The sequence below is a fragment of the Canis lupus genome, chromosome 17 (assembly GCF_011100685.1).
Source record: "Canis lupus familiaris isolate Mischka breed German Shepherd chromosome 17, alternate assembly UU_Cfam_GSD_1.0, whole genome shotgun sequence".
Classification (NCBI taxonomy): domain Eukaryota; kingdom Metazoa; phylum Chordata; class Mammalia; order Carnivora; family Canidae; genus Canis; species Canis lupus.
The window spans coordinates 17,696,790-17,715,951 of record NC_049238.1 but is presented as its reverse complement, the minus strand read 5'-3'; the positions used below and the strand labels follow the sequence as shown (position 1 = coordinate 17,715,951).

Below are 19,162 nucleotides of genomic sequence, written 5' to 3'. Positions count from 1 at the left end.
CAGGAGAGGGGAGTAGGAGACAGGAGAGGCAAAATGCCCTGCCCGGGACTAGCTTCAGGTCCCATTTGGACATGATTGCGAGAGGGTCTTTTCTGGATGCTACAATAACAGAAGGAGATCACGAATTTTCTGCATCATCTGTTTAGGATACTTATCACTGTGATCTGTGCCTCAGGGTGTCCAGCTGCAGTGGCCCATCATTTCATGGGTACCCCCGAGGCTCACTCAGGCCCTGTCAGGAGGATCTGGGTGGCACAAATGGTCAGCTACCCTCCAGGGGGTGAGGTCCCCACCAGGGCATGGAGCTGCCCCTGGGATCGGCTGACCCCCGGGGCTGTTTCCACCCATACGCTGGCACCTAGATGGCACCCTGCGATGAGCTGCTGCCAGTAGGAATGCGAGTGGAACCGTGAGTGTCACGTCTGAGCCAAAGCAGTGAAATCTCCCCATGTTTCAGTGGATGGGAGAAGCCAATGAAGACTTGGGGTGGGCAGAACCATGAGCTTGAGGGAGCCTGGAGCCCCACGTGAGCATGAGACTTGTGCCCGATGGGGACCACCCGAGATGGACTGTGACATGAGTGCACCATCCCTCTTCACTGTGAAGCCCCTGAGGACTCATTGGCGTTTAGGGCTTCACTCACACCATAGCCTGCATTCCTATAACTAACACACATTGGTTTCGACAACCCATAGACTTTCTGGTCCTAACTGAGCGTTAGGTGTCAGTCTCCTTTTTCTTCTCCCTCCTCTCTGCCTTCAGGAGCGGCTACTGCTGAGTGGCAAGGTTTGCAGAGAGAGGACAAACAAGGTAAGAGGTGGGCTAGGGTTGTTATTGAAGGAATTTCTTTTCTGCACCCTGTGAGATTTTTTTTTTTTTTTTTTTTTTTTAGTGATTTCTGGGTCTCTGGAATTATGAAAGTAATGGAGTCATGAATATAATTACCTCTATTCTGTAATTACCCGGCAAATATCATATGAATACATAGGGGGTTTGAGTCAGCAGATCTGGCAGCTGCAGAGTTTGATTATGATGATTTAGCTGTTGGGAAATGCCAGGGATTAATTTCGGTCATCAGTGTAGGAACAACAAGGAGAAATGGCCCCAAATTAGGAAGGGACAAATGCAGGCTGTGTGGTAAGAACACTTGGGGACTGGGGGTCAGTTGGACAAAGCCTCCTCCCCATCTCCTGCCACCCCCCCCCATGTCAGTCCTGCAGGACGGGAGTACATACCGCTGTCGCCAGGTCACTGCTTCCTGAGACTCACACGTGGGATCACAGAAGGTAATGGATGTGTTTGTCTGAGCTCCCTGGCTTCCTTAGCAGGGTTTCTACCCACTGTGGCCACTGTGCCCCTGTGAGGGGGAATGGGCACAGCCATCCCTGTTTCACAGGTGGCAGCCTGAGCCCTGAAGGAGGGGACCCCTCAGTGCAGCACAGTGAATGAAAGCCCAGGTCCCCCCTGTCCCTTCTCTTTTCTTGTACTCGCTTTGGTGAGGAATGTACCTCTAATTATAGTGTTTTTCCAGTGGAGAAAGGTGATTTTGTTTATGACTGCTTTTGCAAATGGGTCCCAGGAAAGTTTTGTGAAGAAAATGTGGGTACCTGTTGTGCAGATCAGACCCTGCTGTCCTGGGAAAGAGGTGGAGAAGACCCTCTGGCAGCTTCAGGACTCCTAACAGAGGCCAAGTATCCCTGTGGTCTTAAACTTTGCTGTGTAGCTGAGCTATGTGGTGTTTCCCTTCCTCATTTGGGGCCATTTTTCTTTGTTGTTTCTACACTGATAATCAAAATTAATCCCTGGTATTTCTCAACAGATAAATCATTATAATCAAACTCTGCAGTTTGATTTTACTCATGAGTTTCCTGGTCTCTTCTTTAGACAACACCCAATCACCATCACTAGAGTGGAGACGGTGGTGGTACCTGGGTGAGGCCAGTGCTGCCCTGGCATTTTCCATTAGTCTAAATTGTTCTTTATTCCTTTTATTTTGGGATGCAGTGCTCACCACTCACTGTCCTGGGAAGTCCCTAGAGGCTGAATGATTCAGCTCCGCATCTAGCTACATGGAAAAAACGGACCTTGGATGAGGGACAATCAGGGCTGCTTGGGTTAAGGCTGCAGTGTAGGGGTGTTTTGGGGCACAGAGGTGCAAACTCACAAACAGAATCTGTCCAGGCCTGGATCTGTTCCCTGCTCCAGGTTGGAAGACATCAAAGTGATTTCTTATCTTTATCAATGGAATAACCAAGATTTCCTTGACTTACTAAAGCCTGACAGGCTAGCTGTTGGTTTGAGGGTAGGGAGGGTAAGCGAGCCAGGAGGAAGGGTGACTCATGATGGAAAGAAGTACAATGATCTGAGGTGCTCCTTATTCATGGCCATAAGTAACACCAGGGACCCAGGGTAAAGTTGTTCTGGGCAGCAGTCATGTCCACCTTCTGCATTTGTGGAGCTGTCCCCACGAGATGCAATTTCAGATTCATCTTTACCTTGTCAACATACATAAATCTGCCCCATATCTCTACCCCAAACACAGGCTGACCACAGATTCTTATCCAGGATTTTGTCAGAACTTTAAAAGGTGACATTCCTTAAGGTTTGAATTTAGATCTAAATACTACTTTTGATAGAGTGTCCAACTATCTTTGTGATGCTGACTTGGACTCCTGACAATAACTTTAAACTCTTAATGGTGACCCCAAACCAGATCTCAGCAGCTTCCAATATATAAACTAACTCTAAGGTCTAAGTAGAAGTCTAGCCCTGACTGAAACATAGACACTAGGCTTCAATTGAAACAAGGTTCTCAATTTAACCTATAGCCTGATCCTTACACTCACCATGACCCAGACATTAACCGTAGCTAAATCTCACAACTGTAGATTCAAACTCTAATTTTTAGGCAGCCTTAAACCTAACCCAACCAAGAAATGTTTCTCAGGTCTGACTCTTGCGAGCTGGAATATGATACCCTCATAGATTATCTGTAGGGGAGGAAAATTTTCCTCTCACCCTCTTACATTCTCCAGCTAGGACTGAGAAACAAAACAAAAGAAAAACAATACAAACAAATAGACAAACAAATGACAACAGGCTAGCTGGAGTAAAGGCACACAAATTTATTTGTTGTTAAAAGTTTTATGTGGCATAGGGGGACTTTATAGAAAGAAGACCGCACAAGGAAATAGCTAGCATTGTAGGCTTTTAGACTGAGAAAAAGAGGATATATTTAAAGAAAAGTGACAAGACAAAGGAAAGGAACTTTGAGCTCCTGAGGCAAATTGTAGGAAGGCAAATATGTGGGGAAAATAGTGGTGGATAAGAATGAGTTAGTAAGGTTCATTTGTGTAGACTTCTTAGTGCCATCTCCTCTCTGGTGATAAGGTTGTTAGTCCCTTCCTGGCACAAGAAGTGGTTTGGGGTGGGGTAGGGGGCACCCTCACAAGGGGAAGTTATGATCTATGTTTAGGCGTGGGGGGACTACAGAGAGCTCATCTTGTATTTGTGTTTTCTCAATTGCTTTCAGCTCAAAATAATCCTCATGCTAGACTAGTATATTTTGGGGTGCATATTTTGGTCTCCGACATACCCTTTCCCCACTTGCCCCTCCATTCCCATGTATGCTGCTGTGGGCGGGCTCTCAATTGTGATGATTCCTGTCTCCCAGGCAGGATTGTGAGTCTGGAGCTTTGAACTTGTCATTGCTTTTTGATTCCCAAGATGGAAGACACACTGATTTGATGATAGACAAATGCTATGCGTTCGTATTAGTTGAGGTGAATGGTCTAAGGTGTCACCTTTTTGAGAATTGATTTGCATTAAAAATCTGTTACTAAATCCTGGGCTCTTGGGGTAAATAGAGAAAAATTTAAAGTAGTTCTATGTGATGGTAAAGGAAGGGGGGATAGAGTGTAGCTTTTTGCTTCAGTTTATCATCTTTTTATGGCTCACTCTTCCAAAATAAGTAGGGATACAGTGAAGATTAAATGAGCTAATATATTAAAAAGTGTGTAGAGCACTTGATAGATGTTTATTATTATTTTTTATCATCATCATCATCATCGTTCAACTTCTTAAGCCCCGAATAGATCTGAAACCATTTAAATTTTCACAAAAATAATTTGAAAATGTGAACCTAACTTTTCACTGTCTTTTCAGCAAAAGCTACCATTTGGAGATATAAACATTTTTGGTAAGCATAACTTCTCTGAAGGCCACCTTCATAAAGTTACATAAATAACTTCCATGGAGCAGAGAGATCAGTGAGAGATGGTGAAAGAAGGCACATGTGTGTGAAGCAGAAATTATCCTTGTTTAGTGTGACACAGGGAAAGAACACCACCTTTGAAAGTTCTATGAGTTTATTACAGCCATGCTCCATTGCCTACCCTACCAGTTATGGGCAATTCATTCATTCACTCACCAAATCATGCCCTCCTCTGAACAGAGTAGGCATCATTCCATCTCATGGAACTTTCGGTCTAGTGACAGATACTAAACATGCAAACAAACACTATAATTGTAATTGAGGTAAAATTCAAGATTTAAAATGAAGTGTAAAGAGGGCAACAGGAGAAAAAGATTCTCAGTTTGAGGGGGTCGAGGAAGGGCCTTCTAAAGCTGAAGGGTGAGTAGGAGTCACTCAGTGGCAGGATGAGGGAGAGAGTTTGATTTGGGCAAGGTTGTCATCTGGAGGGGAATTAGACCTTATTTCACAATAGTGTGTGGTGCTTGTGTGTCTTTGCAGCTGTTTCCATATTATGTTGAGATTATTTTAGTTACTGAACCCATTTCTGACTCTTTTTAGTTAATACCTTGATGAAGAAGCACATGCTATTGCTATATCACAAATGTATTTTTAATAGACTATTTTTTTAGAGAAGCTTTAGGTTCACAGCAAAATTGAGCAGAAGTTCTAGAGATTTCCCCTATACCCCCTGTCCCCTCCATATGCATAGCTTCTCTCACTGTCAAAATATTTCACCGCAGTGGTATGTCCCAAACGAATTTTTGCTGTAGTATTTTGATATAACTGGCTCCCTTTGCAATACTATGCATTTTATTTTATTCATAAAAAGCCATTCTGAGCAGGGCTCCATTGCCAGAGCAGTTCCGAGCACAGAAAGGGTTAAGATAATAGCCTGTAGAAGGAGCAGCCTGCTGTGAAGCCCTGAGAGTATAGCAGGAACAGGGTCAGTCAGGAGGAGAGTGGTACTGTGGGGCTGGAGAGGTCGGGGGAGGGGGGCAGATATTGGAGAGTTTTAAGGGCCACATTGAAGAATTTAATTTTTTCTCACAGCAAATGGGAAGCATTGGAGAGTTTTTACGCAGAGATTGATGTCATGATTTGATGGATGTGAAAACAACATGAAAACATGAAAACACCCCCAGCCACCACCTCCAATAGCCTCTTCATCGGTGCATGTGAGAATTGGAATGTGGGGATGGTGGAGATAAATTAGGGAGAACTGTAGCCTGGAGTAGGGTGATAGCAGCTGGAATATGGGAAAGGGAACAGAGTTAAGATATATTCTGGAGGTGAAATTGGAAGTTTGTAGTAATGCATTTGACATGGGAGGTGAGAGAAAGAGAAGTGTCAAGGATGATTCCACGTTTTTTTTCCAGAAGTCACCGGCAGATAATGGTGCCATTGTCTGTGACAAGGAAGACTGAGAAGGAGCAAGTGGCAGGGAGGGCTCGGTTTCAGACATGTCAATTGAGATGCCTGGGAGACGTCCAAATGGATGTGTCAAGTAGGCGATTGGATAAATGAGTCTGGAGCTTAAATGAGATCTGAGTTGGAGATATGAATTTGGAGATGCCAATGTATAGATGACATTGAAAATCATGGAGATGAATGAGACTGCCTTAGGCAAGAGTGAGATGAGAAAAAGGCCAAGAACAGCTCTGTGGAGCTTTAGAACTTAGATGTGGTGTGATAATGGATTGTCATAGTGATAATACAAGGAGCTAGCTTTTATTGAAGGTTTTTCCACACCCTAGCATTGTTCTAAATGGGCTGCATGTATTCATTCCTTTATTTTCATGGCAACCCGATGAAGTAAACTGAGGTGTGAGAGACAAAGCATTTTGCTTAAGATCACAATTAGGAAGTGGAGGAGCTCGGAGTATGAATCCAGCAATCTGGCTCCAGAACTTCTTCCCTAATCCCTCCGGAGCCTTACCCAGAGTAGCCAGAGGTGTCAGAAAATGGCTGGAAAACCAGAAATGTGCTGTCCTAGAAGCTAAGAGTAGATGTGGGGGGCTGGTTCACCTAGTCAGATGCTGCTTAGGTCCAGTAAGATGGGCTCCAAAGGTTAGCCAATGTGGCAACATGGAGGTTGTAGGCAACATCAGAAAAGGCAATTATGGTGGAGCAGTAGGAAGGTAAGAGTAGAAACTGGCTGGCTTGGCTTATAGAGGGCTGAGGATGCAAAGGTGGTCTTGTTAGGAAACTGTCCCCTGAGGATAGAGTACTCACTTTGCAGGATAGAGTACTTACTTTGCACTTTGAAGTGTATATAAAGCACATAGCACCATGCTTAGCACAATGTTATCAATTTTAATACAAGTCTGCATAATGTTGAGATCCTAAAGGCCTGCAGTATTGATGTCACAGGAACGAGAATAGGAATGCCCAACATTTAGTCAACCTCAACCAGAATGCATGTGTGGGCCCGTGTGCATGCGCGCTGTGCGCACACACACACACACACACACACACACACACACAGGCACCATGACATGCTCAATGAGAACTGAGGATGAGGAAGACAAGTTTTGCCCCCTGGATGGTCTGACAGTCTGTTCCTAGATGAAAGGCATACCTACAGGTAGATACCAAGGCTGCCTGTGACATGCCACCCGCCGTGAGTGTGCAGAGAGGGAGGCTGAAGGGCTTCAGAGGAGAGATATCTGGGCTCTGATGGGATGGCACCTTTCCCTGGAGGGGAGTCAGACTGTGTGGCCAGGATCCCTGTTTCTGCAGGGATCGTGTTCCTGCTCTACTCTCAGAGCCAGGGACTGGGGCAGGGGCAGGGGCAGGGGCTTTGCCCTGAGCCTTGGTAGGTTCCAGGCAAAGCCATCAGTCACGCACATCCCATAGCAACAGCACTTCACATTTCCAAGTACCTCTCTCCACGGGGCTGAAAGCAATTTGTAAACAGAACAGAATGTATCTCATTACTCCTCACCACCCAGCCTCCCGTCCTGCTGTGACTGATGGCTCGGGCTCATGGGAAGGAGCCAGAAGACCCTGGTGTGATTGAAAACCAAGTCAGGAAGCTCCCCCAGAAGGAACTTGGAGTGCAGAGTCAGGAAATGGGGTGTGGGTGTGGGTTGTTCCTAGAGTTCCTCAAAGCTGCTCCTCACATCCTTCCCTAGAGGAGCTGGCAGTGAAAGCAAACCTCACTCGCCCTTGGATCCTTCACCTGCTTCTGCTCACTGGAGAAAGGTGGATTCAGCTCAGTCCCCGGTCCCAACCATCTGCCTTCAGAGGGGTCTCTGGCATTTTCCTTAACCCAAGGCTGTGTGACTCATGACAGGAAAGCTAGGCTTCTTTATATTTCCACAGTGGACAGTACTCCCTAGATCCTGCCACTTCGCTGGAACCTCTGACCTGTTCCCTGGACAGGAATTGGGGTGGAGGGGCCAAGGAGGTCATGGTGGGTGGGCTGCAAGACAGAGCTGAGGGTGCCTTCAGGACCTGGGGGCGGGCCACATGAAACACAGACCCAGGTCTCCTAACTGCAAGGCCTGAACTAATTTGGGGTGCCGTGTGGCTTTCTGAGTCATTTGGAACTTGCTGCAGTTTTTCTGATATTAGCACATTGCTCTTCAGTAAGTCTTCCTCACACAATTTATATAAAACCGTCTGCAAATGTGTGGAGTGCCCTTGGTAATTCCTGCAGAATCTCTGGGTTTTGGGCGGAGTCTTTGGAGGCTTTAAATAAGGTGAGACTGGGACAGATGAGCAGGACCTTGCAGATAAGCAAGAAGGTCTATTGTGTGGAATTAAAGGGAAACTATTTTCCTTTTTTGCTCACTATCCCATCTCCTCATAGCCTGCCTAATCTCAGCCATCATTAAAGGCCCTGGCTAAGCTCTGTTATCTTCTAGAAAACTCTTTTTGATAATTTTTTTTTGCAGTATTACTTCATTTTATTTAATTTTTTTTATTGAGGCAAAATTCACATAATGTAAAAACAATCATTTTCAAGTGAAAACGTCAGTTTCATTTAGTACACCCACAGTGTTGTGCCACTACCCCCTCTGTTAGGTTCCAAAATATCATTATCACCCAAAATGAAGCCCTTTCTCCATTAAGCAGTTATTCTCTCCTGCCTCCCCATTCCTACGCTAGTTTGGCAACCTCCAGTCTGCTTTCTCTCTTATGGATTTACCTAACCCAGCTATTTTATATAAATAAAATCATATAATGTAGGACGTTTTGTGCCTTGCTACTTTCAGGCAGCATAATGGTTTCTAGGTTAACCAATGGTGCAGCATGTATTGGTACTTTATTCCTTTTCATGGCAGGATAATATTCCATCGAATGTATATACTACAATTTGTTTATTCATCTGTTGATGGACAACTGGGTTATTTATACCTTTTGATGGTTATTAATAGTGCTGCAAACACTTCTGTACCAATACTTGTTCTTTTTTTTTTAAATTTGTATTTATTTATGATAGTCACACAGAGAGAGAGAGAGGCAGAGACACAGGCAGAGGGAGAAGCAGGCTCCATGCACCGGGAGCCTGACGTGGGATTCGAACCCGGGTCTCCAGGATCGCGCCCTGGGCCAAAGGCAGGCGCTAAACCGCTGCGCCACCCAGGGATCCCCAATACTTGTTTTAATACATTTTTTCCCCATTTCTTTTAGGTATATACCTAGGAGTGGAATTTCTGGGTCAAATGGGATTCTATGTTTGGATTTTTGAGGAACCAGCAAATTGCTTCTCACTGCAGCCATACCACTTTGCATTCCCACCAGCAAACCTTGATATTTCTATTTCATAGTAACTCTTCTGCAGAGGAAATTATGGTATATTTTTTACCCATGTGAGATGTCTTCTGGGTTCTCTATCATTTCTATATTACCTTTTAACTTAATTTTAAGCTCTACAATCTCAAGGACAAATCTTTATTATTTATTCATTTGTTAATTCATGGACTCAATTAGTCGTTAGCATTATAGTTTAGTAGCTAAGATTCCTAGCTGTGGAATCAGTGGGTTCAAGTCGTGGAAGTGCGAGTTGCTAGGTGCACAATTTAGGGCAACTTATTTTACCTTTCTGCTTCTTAGCTTCTGCATTTGTAAAATGGGAATGATGTGAGTTGCATTAGTTCATATTGATGCTGTGATATTTAGCACATATGTGGTGACTTAAACTAGCACACATTTATCATCTCATAGTTTTGGAGGTCAGAAGCCTGAAATGGGTCTCATAGTGTGAAAATCTAGTGTGGCAGGACTACGCTTCCTCTGGAGGCTCTAGAGGAGAGTCTGTTTCCTTACCTTCTTCAGCTTCTAGAGGGCACCTGCATTCCTTGGCTCATGGTCACCTTCCATCTTCAAGCCAGCAGCTGCATCACTCTGACCTCTGCTTCTATCCCATCTCCTTCTCTGATTTTGATGCTTCTTCCTCCCTCTTATAAGGATCTTTGTGATTACATTAGCCTTACTGAGATAATCCAGGATAATCTCCCCATCTTTAACTAAATCACATCCACAAAGCCCATTTTGCCATGAAAGGTAACAACAGATTCTGGGGTTTAGGTTTTAGATATTTTTATAGGCCATTACTCTGCCTATCACAATCGCATTGCTCCATACAATTATTTTGAGGATAAAATGAAATATTTCACTCAAAGCACAGGTTCTCAGTGATGTTAGACATTATTGCTGCTCTTGCCAATGATGGCTGTGCCTATGGCTACTTCTGGACAAATGCTGTTAGATTTAGTAGAATGAACACAGGAAGCACTCTGTGAGTATTTAGGGACTGCATGTGTCTGACTCCTAGAATGGACTGCCTTTTCTCAGGAAGAACAAAGTCACTCATCACACTCTTCATTCAGAGTCCTCCTTGGGGTCCCACTTAGTTCAGACCCATCTTTGGAGATAACAAATCTGAGCCCTATAGCTCTGGTCTAGCCCAGAGGTCTTATATGTTTCTGTTGTCTCTGAATTACAGAATTAAAAGTTCTAGGTCACAAAAGACACACTGGATAAATGATTGTTATCCAGAATGCACAAAGAACTCTTAAAATTCAGTGATAAGAAATAAAACAACCTAGAGGCACCTGGATATCTCAATCGGTTAAGTGGCTACCTTTGGATCAGGACATGATCTTGGGGTTCTGGGATCAAGAAACCCCCATGATCTTGGGGTTCTGGTGTTGGGCTCCCTACTCAGCAGGAAATCTGTTTCTCCTTCTCTCTTTGCCCCTCCCCCCAGCTTGTGTGTGTGTGTGTGTGTGTGTGTGTGTGCGTGTCTGTGTTTGTGCACGCTCTCTCAAATAAATGTTAAAAAAAAGGGAGATCAACTCAATTAAAAAATGGGTCAAGATTTTTTAAAAAAATATTTATTTATTTGGGAGAGAGAGAGAGAGAGGTAGGTGGGGATGGGCAGGGAAAGGGAGAGGGAGAATCTCAAGCAGACTCCCTGCTGATCATGGAGCCCAACATAGGGCTTGATCCCATAACCCTGAGAACATGACTTGAGCTAAAACCATAAACTAGACACTCAACCAGCTGAGCCATCCAGGCATCTCAAGGGTCAAAGACTTTAACAGACACTACCAAAGAAGATGCACAGATTGTAAATAAGCATAGAAGAAGATACTCCACAACCTATATCATCAGGGAAATGCAAATTAAAACAACAGAGCTACCACTACCCACCTATTAGAATGGCCAAAATCCAGAACCCCAACAACACCAAATGCTGGTGAGGATATAGAGCAATGGGAACTCTGCTTCATTGCTGGTAGGAAAGCAAAATGGTACAGTCATTTTGGAAGATGTTTTATGGGTTTCTTATAAAACTAAACATACTCTTACCATAGGATCCAGCAATTATATACCTTGGTATTTACCCAAAGGAGGCAAAACTTGTGTCCTACAAAAAGCTCTACAGGGATATTCATAGCAGCTTTGCTCATAATTGCCAAAACTTGGAAGCAACCACAATGTCCTTCAGTAGGTGAGTTGATAAATTGTAGTACATCCAGATAATAGAATATTATTCAGCACTAAAAATAAATGAGCTATCAAGCCATTGAGGGACATAGAGGAATCTTAAATGCACTCGGTTAAATATCCCTAAGAGAAAGAAGCCAGTATAAAAAGGCTGCATACTGTATAACTCCCAATTATGTGACTTTCTGGAAAAGGCAAAACTATGGAGACAGTTAAAAGATCTGTGGTTGCCAGGATTTGACAGGGGGAGGGATGAATAGGAGGAGCAGAGGATTTTTAGGGCAGTGAAATACTTTGTATGATATCATAAGAGTAGATATATGTCATCATATATTTGTCCAAACCCACAGAATGTACAGTACTAAGGGTCAACCCTCATGTAGACTACAGGTTTTGGGTGATGATATGTCAGTGAAGGTTCATCAATTGTAACAAATGTACCACTCTTATGGCAAGGCTCTGCATGTGTGGAGGTATATGGGAAATCTCTGTACCCTCCTCTCACAAAGAAAACCCCCCAAATTCTAGGTCCCTGGGAAGTCATAGTGAAGCTTAGGAGCAAGAGGTTGGGAGATAATACATATGAAGGCAAGCAGAAGTGGAATCTCTACTGAACTATGAAAGCTTCTGAATTACTGTACCTGATGTACTTTTATTTTATTTTATTTTATTTTGACCTGATGTACTTTTAATCCCAAAGAAGAGTCTATTTATAGGAGAGGTTCCTCTAGGCAATGGTAGAAGGAAAGTCCCTAGAACCCTCTTATTTTGTCTTGCCTCAGAAGATGGGCCAGAAGATGAAGAAAAATGGGGATGAGGACCTTCAGATAATATGATACCTGCTTGTAGTCACTTAGTCACTTGGGGAGATTTGGAGAAGATTTTGCTCTTGCTATTGTCAGGCAGCCCTGCTAATTGCGTTCACTATAGTAGCCCCAGTTGGGAGATGTGCAGCTGCTCTCAGAGCTCATGGTAGGAGCAGAGATTCTTTCCCTATGTGTAATTTAGGGGCCTATGAATGGAGGCCAGGTCCCTGGATGAGGGGACTGTGGGTAAGGCTGGGGAACACAGGGTTTGGCTCTTATAAAGAAACTTCAGTTCCTAAATTTTCCCCTCTTGGCCTTGGTCACCCTATCTGAAGAAGGTGGGTGGATTAAAGATCTTGCACAAGTTCCTACAACCTGTGATCCTATAACTGTATAAAGAGTTGTGCCAAAGAATTTTAAAATAAATACTTCTCTGATGATGCATGTGAGCATCATATCAACAAAGTGTGACTCTTGGGTTTTGACTCAGTCCATGGAAATGTCTGGCTCATGTCCTGCCCACTTATGTTTACTCATCTGCAACACTTAGAGAAACTCTTGAGTCTCCCAAGCCCTGCCTTTTATCCATACCCTTGTTTTGCAGTGATGAGCAAACTCTCAGGGTTTTAAGAGGTGCCATAGTTCCTAGGAGGCAGGAGACAGAAATACACACTGAATGGCCATGAAATGTTCCCCAAGAAACATAGAAATAAAAGTGCTTTTGTGGCCATTGCAGTCATGGAAAAAGAAGACCAGAAACTGAAAGCCCTGAGGCTGAAGCAGGAATTAAATAGCTTCCCCCATGAGGAGCACCCCTTGGACCATAGAGAACATAGTACTGAAAGCCAGAGTGCCACGAATTGACCCTAGACTTACATGGAAGAGTCAACCCTTAGGGCACCTTCTGGGACCTTGAACTTTGAACAGAAGATGAGTTCTAGAATGCAATAGATCTTTTTAGTAGTTAGAATGATATGACACTACAAGAAGGGAAAAGTGAAGACACATATAGGCAAGAGAAATCTCCCACCAGGGCCCAGTGCGAAGAAAGGAGAAGTCAAAAGGGTGGAGAAACAGCAGAAGAGGCTGTATGAGCAAAGGTCCAGGCACAAGAACAGGCTCTCTGTGTTTGGGAAGCTACAAGAATCTGAATGTTTCTGGAATGTTGGGTGAAGGGAAGGGAATGACCAGCACTTGCTGGAAGGGTAGGGCAGGGGCAGGCCAGGGAAGGCCTTGTGGACCCGGCAAGGTATTTGAATTTGATCTTGTGAAGCTGTGGGGATGTGGAGCCTTGAAGGATATCAGGCTGGGGGACACATCCCAGTCCTTCGAAAGTTCATGAGCTACAGAAGATGGGCTGGCCACCGAAGATGATAAGGATCCCTTGTTATCAGGTGCACACATTCTGTCTCCTTATTTCCATGGGAGCCTCAGGCTCTTCATTCAAGGAATTGTCACTTCAAGTGGAGAACAAGCAGAACAGCAAATTCTCAAGAGCCACCTGTGCTTTTCCCAAAGTGTTGTTTGCAGAGTGGGAGGAAAGGAACTTGACATGAGATATTTGGATTTTGGGGACAACCGATATATTTTGCACATTGCTGCAGGGCATCAGGGTGTCCTCTTGATGCTCAATTACACCCTGCATGTTTTCGTGGAAAACACTGAGGACACAGCATGTTTGTGGCCAGCACATCTCCAGATACATCTGATGATGCCATTTCCCCTTCCCTAAATATTTTACCCTCAAAAGCAAAGTAGACTCCATTACACGCTAAGCAAGGGCTTCTGCAAAAGCAAATAGAATGAAAGGGAGAAGAGGAAGCTCCTCTTTATCAGTCTGTCTGGACAGAGGAAGTGTGGTTGTGACAGTCTGTAGCATGGCGGGAGCCTCACATGTCAGAACTCATCCTGATCAGTGGCCGTGAGGGGAAGAGCACTTGTGTTGCAGGCAGGTGATCTGTTTTAGTCCAGTTCTCCCCTGAATAGCTGTGAGGCCTTGGGTGTCTCATTCCCTCTCTGGCCATTGAACTAGATGTGCACTTCTTGCTCCAAAATGCTCCATGTGGTCACTGAAGGGTTCTTCCTCCAACTCTGAGTCCTTCCACCCATTTTATCTTAAACATTTTGTGATGGTCTTTATTATTTATAACCAGCTATTTCCAAAGAGGATTTGAGTCAGCTTATAATAAGAGATGTGGTCACAATGGAATCATTAAAAGGCAATTAATATCAAATGCCACTTGATAGGTAGTAGTGATGGGGTGAAAAATATACCAGAAGCCGATGATGAAAATAGCTTTCTCAAGTAAGTACCAAAGGAGTGCTCTGAGCTCCCTGGCTGCCAAAGAGAAGGAAAGCCCCTCCCCATGCTCAGAAAGAGCCTTCTGTAATCAGGCAGCTGGACGTGTGCTAGCACCAATGTAAGAGGTGCAGTGAGCACTTGAATCTACACATCATCAGTAGCACTTCTATAAAGATGTAAGATACTCAGGATACTCTACATGTGGCTTTGCTTGTTTTCCCTCTCAGAGACTCCTATTTCCTTTGGCAGCAGCAAACAGATATGTCTCAGAATCTGATGAAGGCTGACAAATATAAGGTTTGCATTGAGCATTTTCTAGAAAGTGGTCGAAATAAGTAGGGCCTGTTCTTTGTGGAGGTGGATATGAAACTTGAGCTTTCCTTCCTGGGGAGCCAATGCCCCGGGTCTTGGAAAATCCACATTGCATGTGGGATTTGAGCCTCTCCTGAGCCCCGACCCCATGCCAAACAGCCCGCAGGCAATCCTTTCCTCCTGCCTAAGAGGCCACCTCAGGAGCCTTTCTAAGGAGCCAAGCACAGGGCTTTGAACAACTTTTTTCTCCTATTGATTTACAGAAAACTTTTGGGGGTTTGGGGAGTCTACCTTTCCTACTCTGAAGCAAGCTGAGAAAATGTCACGTACTGAGTAGATACTCTGCACAGCAACCTGTTGAAACCAGAGAAAATAAAACCTTAGCTTGAAAATGAGCAAGTGTTATGTTCTGCAGTCGCCGCATTGGAAACACACATCTGTTGCCTGAACTGTGGCAGAGACAGAAAACCGTCCTTCAAAACGGCTGTGATCCTGACTCTGCATAAATTCGGGAGCTGCTCTGGGAACCCAGGGCTCTGAGGCCTACCTTCTCTCCACTGCATCTGCGAGTAACTCATGCTAAGGATAATATAAGATACGTGGGTGCTCAGATGTGTGGGGAACTTAACCCATAGCATAGCGGAAGCAGTATGTATGTCTGTGTTTAACTCAGGGCTGGGGAAAAAATGCTAAATTTAGGGCTCAAAGCATTGGCTCTACAACCATCTTCAGTACCATGTGACTTTTAAAGCTGAAAGTGTTTACTTCTAGTTAATCGGGCTGCACACAGGATGGAGGCTCAGCTGAGAGGTTCACATGACCCCACACTCAGCATAAAGATTGGTGGTGCTGGAGCTCTGGGCATCTCTAACTAGCAAAGCCTAAGAACTTGAATCTTGTTAACACCTTCCTTGCTATTCCTCTGACTTCCCCCAGTCTACTAAAGTCTCCCACCCCCATCACTAATTTCCTTTCTCTCTCTATGAACTCTAACGCACATTCTCATCTTGTTACCTCTTTGAGATTTCCCTTGACCACTCAAACCAGCAGTAATTATAGGATTGTAAACTCAGGGAAGATCAGGGTTGGCAGGGCTTTGGATTTGACTCAAATCCTCTTTGGAAATAGCTGGTTATAAATAATAAAGACCATCACAAAATGTTTAAGATAAAATGGGTGGAAGGACTCAGGACATGTCACCTCCTCTCTCCTTCAAGGGGAGGGATTCCTTAGAAAGTATCTTTCACTGGTGCTCCTCCAGTGTTCTGCTTGAACCCTGCCAGTGATGGCAAGCTCACTACGTCTTGTGTAGTGTACTACTTAAGAGCTTATACTCTGCAAACAAATAGAGCTAGGTTTGAAATAAGCTCTGTCCCTTACTGATTGGTTGTTCCAGGGTAGTTTTTGTAACCTCTCCGAATCTAAGTGTCTTACCTCTAAAATGAAGTTAATAATAGTGTCTACTTGATAGGATTGTTAAACTACCCTTGAGTTTTGACCAAGGTTGTATCTTCTAGAGACTAGTGTCTGCAAAAGATACTTTTAGGGAGATCGCCCCTTTTCATTTTTAAAAAAGTTAAGGTTTATAGACGTCGGAACTATATATGAAATAAAGCCAGCACATCTACATAGACATTTACACAGACACATGTTCTACTCTGGACGGCTGATACTGGGTTTATTAGTTTGCTAAGGCTGCCATAACAAAATACCACAAGCTGGGAGGCTTAAACAATAAAAATTTATTGTCTTGGCAGGGTTGCTTCCTCCTGAGGCCTGTGACGGCAGGATCTGTTCAAGGTCTTTCTCCTTGGCTTGCAGACAGCTGTATTCTCCTTGTCTCTTATTGTTGTCTTCCCTCTATGCGCATCTCTTTTGGTATCTAAATTTCTTCTTTCTATAAGGACAGCAGTCATGTTGGATTAGGGCCCACCCTAATAACCTCATTTTAATTTGATTACCTCTGAAAGACCCCATCTCCAAATAGCCTCACATTCTGAGGTGCTATTGGAGATTAGAACTCCAACATAACTTTTTTTTTGGGGGGGGGGCACAATTTGTGCCACAACTTTGAGTAATGGATAAGGCACCAGGCTGAGCATCCAAGAGGCTTGGATTAGGTTCAGATTCTATCAGTGACTGGTTGCATGTTTCTGGCTGATTCTCTGGACCTGCGTTTTTCTCACCGTGACACGGGTAGGTTGACCTGCATGACCACTGAGTTCCTTCTAGCCTTAGAGTTCTATGGTTTGAGTGGCCCATTTGTTTTGACAGAGACTCAAAGGGAAGATGCTAAGTGTGGGACTCAGATAGTAAGGGGACAGGTGTTTCTGAGTGGGGAGTCTTGTGCCGTTGAGTTGCCCTCAGATCATACCAGATGGTTGTAAGAAATGGACAGCAGCTTTCCATGGTTCTAAAAGAATTCTTTCCTTCTCTAACATCCTGTTTACAATCCTGTTGCTTGGGGGAATGGCCCTATTTTAGCTACACTGCTGTATTTTGAAGGTCTTAAAAGCTCCATAAAGCAATGATTTGGCATGAGGTAGCTGAGGAATTCAGTGACTTTAAGAGCATATTTGTAGTATTTCATAAAAATAAATCAACTTTTACCTTTTATGGGAGTAAACATTTTCAATTGGGAGAGTGGTGGATTTTTTCCTCCTCTACTCTAATTCTTAGAATAGTCTTGCAAAAATGGCACCCAGGAGAGTCCTTTGCACATTTCTTCCTCTTGACATACTGTTGAAGTCATTGTTAGGAAGGTTTTATTTTTGTTAAGTGATGGTGTTTAAATGTTGGTCCATTTTAACAGAACACCAAAGCCATCAACATATAATTGGATTAATATTAATTCTCATTCCAATGAGAAAGGCATTTTGTAATCACTTGTCATTTAACCCTGACAGCAACCTTTTCAGGAAAGAAGAAGACATATGACAGATCCCTGCATGCTGTAAGATGAACCATTTGTGATACCTCTCCATTCAGGGACAGAGTGGAAGAGTATGCCAAACCCCTCCCTCTCACAGCATGGTACTGAGCACACACCAGGATTTTCACAAAGGGAAAGGGAGATTGGTCCTTTTTGCTGGCTGTAAGAATCTAGACTTAAACCCACATAGGGAAAAGTTTAGGGTGGTTGATGTTTGTCAAATGTAACTAGGAGATCCCGATTCACAGCAGGTGTACCCTGGGTTAACTCTCATTTTGATGCATGTGATGATGCAGTGATGTATTTGTCAAAATTTTCTCTTGAAGAAAGTAACTACCTCTTGGGATTTGGAGCAAGGCATCTTCCAATGAAGGAGAGCTTCTCCCAAAAATCCTTGCAGTGATCAAGGTGGGGAATGAGGGCCAAGGTCAGTTAGTGCTACCACTGCCATTTGGTCATATTTTGTGAAAGGATACCATGGCTAGCTGTGTCCTCCCTCCTGAAGTGGAGCAGTGAGTACTGTGGAATCTGGGTACAGCAGGAACTTCTAGAAAAGAGCAGTTTTCACCATCCAGATTCTCATAGACTGGCCTGGTTTTGAGATGGTGAGAAATTTAGGCTGTATCTGGATATTTTACTTTGTTCCTTTGTGAAGAAGTTGCCAGTGGTATTGTCTTAACCCAGATCAAGGAAATCCTGGCATGCTTTTCTGCCAAGAGGGGACCAAGGAGCTCAGAGCTCAGACTGACTCTGAGGATCTAGGCCTCTGCTGTTAGAGCACCTGGTGAGCCTGGGTCAACATCCTAAATTCCAGGCCAAGTTAAGGCTGACTCATTCTGTCTCTTGTTGCAGCTTGAAGAGCAATTGATGCATCACAGAAACCTCAGGAAAATATTTTGATCAGGGAAAACTGATTTTATAGATTCTAATGTGAAATCTTTTAGTAAGTGAAGCATTACAAGCATGGTTGTGAGAAGCTTTACAAATGACAAGATTCTTCTTTCTGTGTCTATAACCAGAGAAGTCCCAGGGATGGAGCTTAATTAAAAAATGCTCCTGCTTGTGGGAGGGGCGCTGGACTGGTAACATGACTATTTGTGACCAATCTCCTTCAGAAGCAAGTGTGAGTTGGGTTTCAGAGCTATTCCCTGGATTTGGGTTGAGATCTGTCATTTCCATAGAGGTCTGGAATGGATTATCCTTCCAGTATTCTGCTTTCCATGTCTTTTTCTTTCCAAGAGAAGGGGAGAGCCCAAGTCACTACATCTGCCTCCCTCCCATGTTCTCACAGGGCCTGCCATTCATCAACATCTTTTGTGGCCCTTTCTCATTCACTGAATAAATATCTATTCCTCTTGGAAAGCAAGCAGCCATCTTAGCCATCAGTAGGTCCTCCCTCAACCCTATCACCATTACTATCTCTCTTCTTTAGATACCACGTCCCCAGGCAGCAGATCTAGGAGGTTAGGATGATGTTTGGGACTTCAGCTCTTCGAAAGTTCTATCCTTACCCAAGCAAAAGCTGGATTTGCACCTAAGAACTTTCTTCTTGAGGGATCCAGTCCTCTACCCCCACTTGCCTTTTGGGACGATGG

The 19,162-nt window shown here is 44.0% G+C and overlaps 1 long non-coding RNA gene across 1 annotated transcript in view; it reads left to right on the top strand.

Moving 5' to 3' along the window:
• The first annotated feature begins 1,159 nt into the window (after window positions 1-1,159).
• Window positions 1,160-19,162, top strand: part of LOC119869824 — a 40,929-nt gene continuing 22,926 nt past the window's right edge. The window contains exon 1 of the long non-coding RNA XR_005371835.1: window positions 1,160-1,286. This is a non-coding gene — a long non-coding RNA (uncharacterized LOC119869824). The remainder of the gene's footprint in view (window positions 1,287-19,162) is intronic.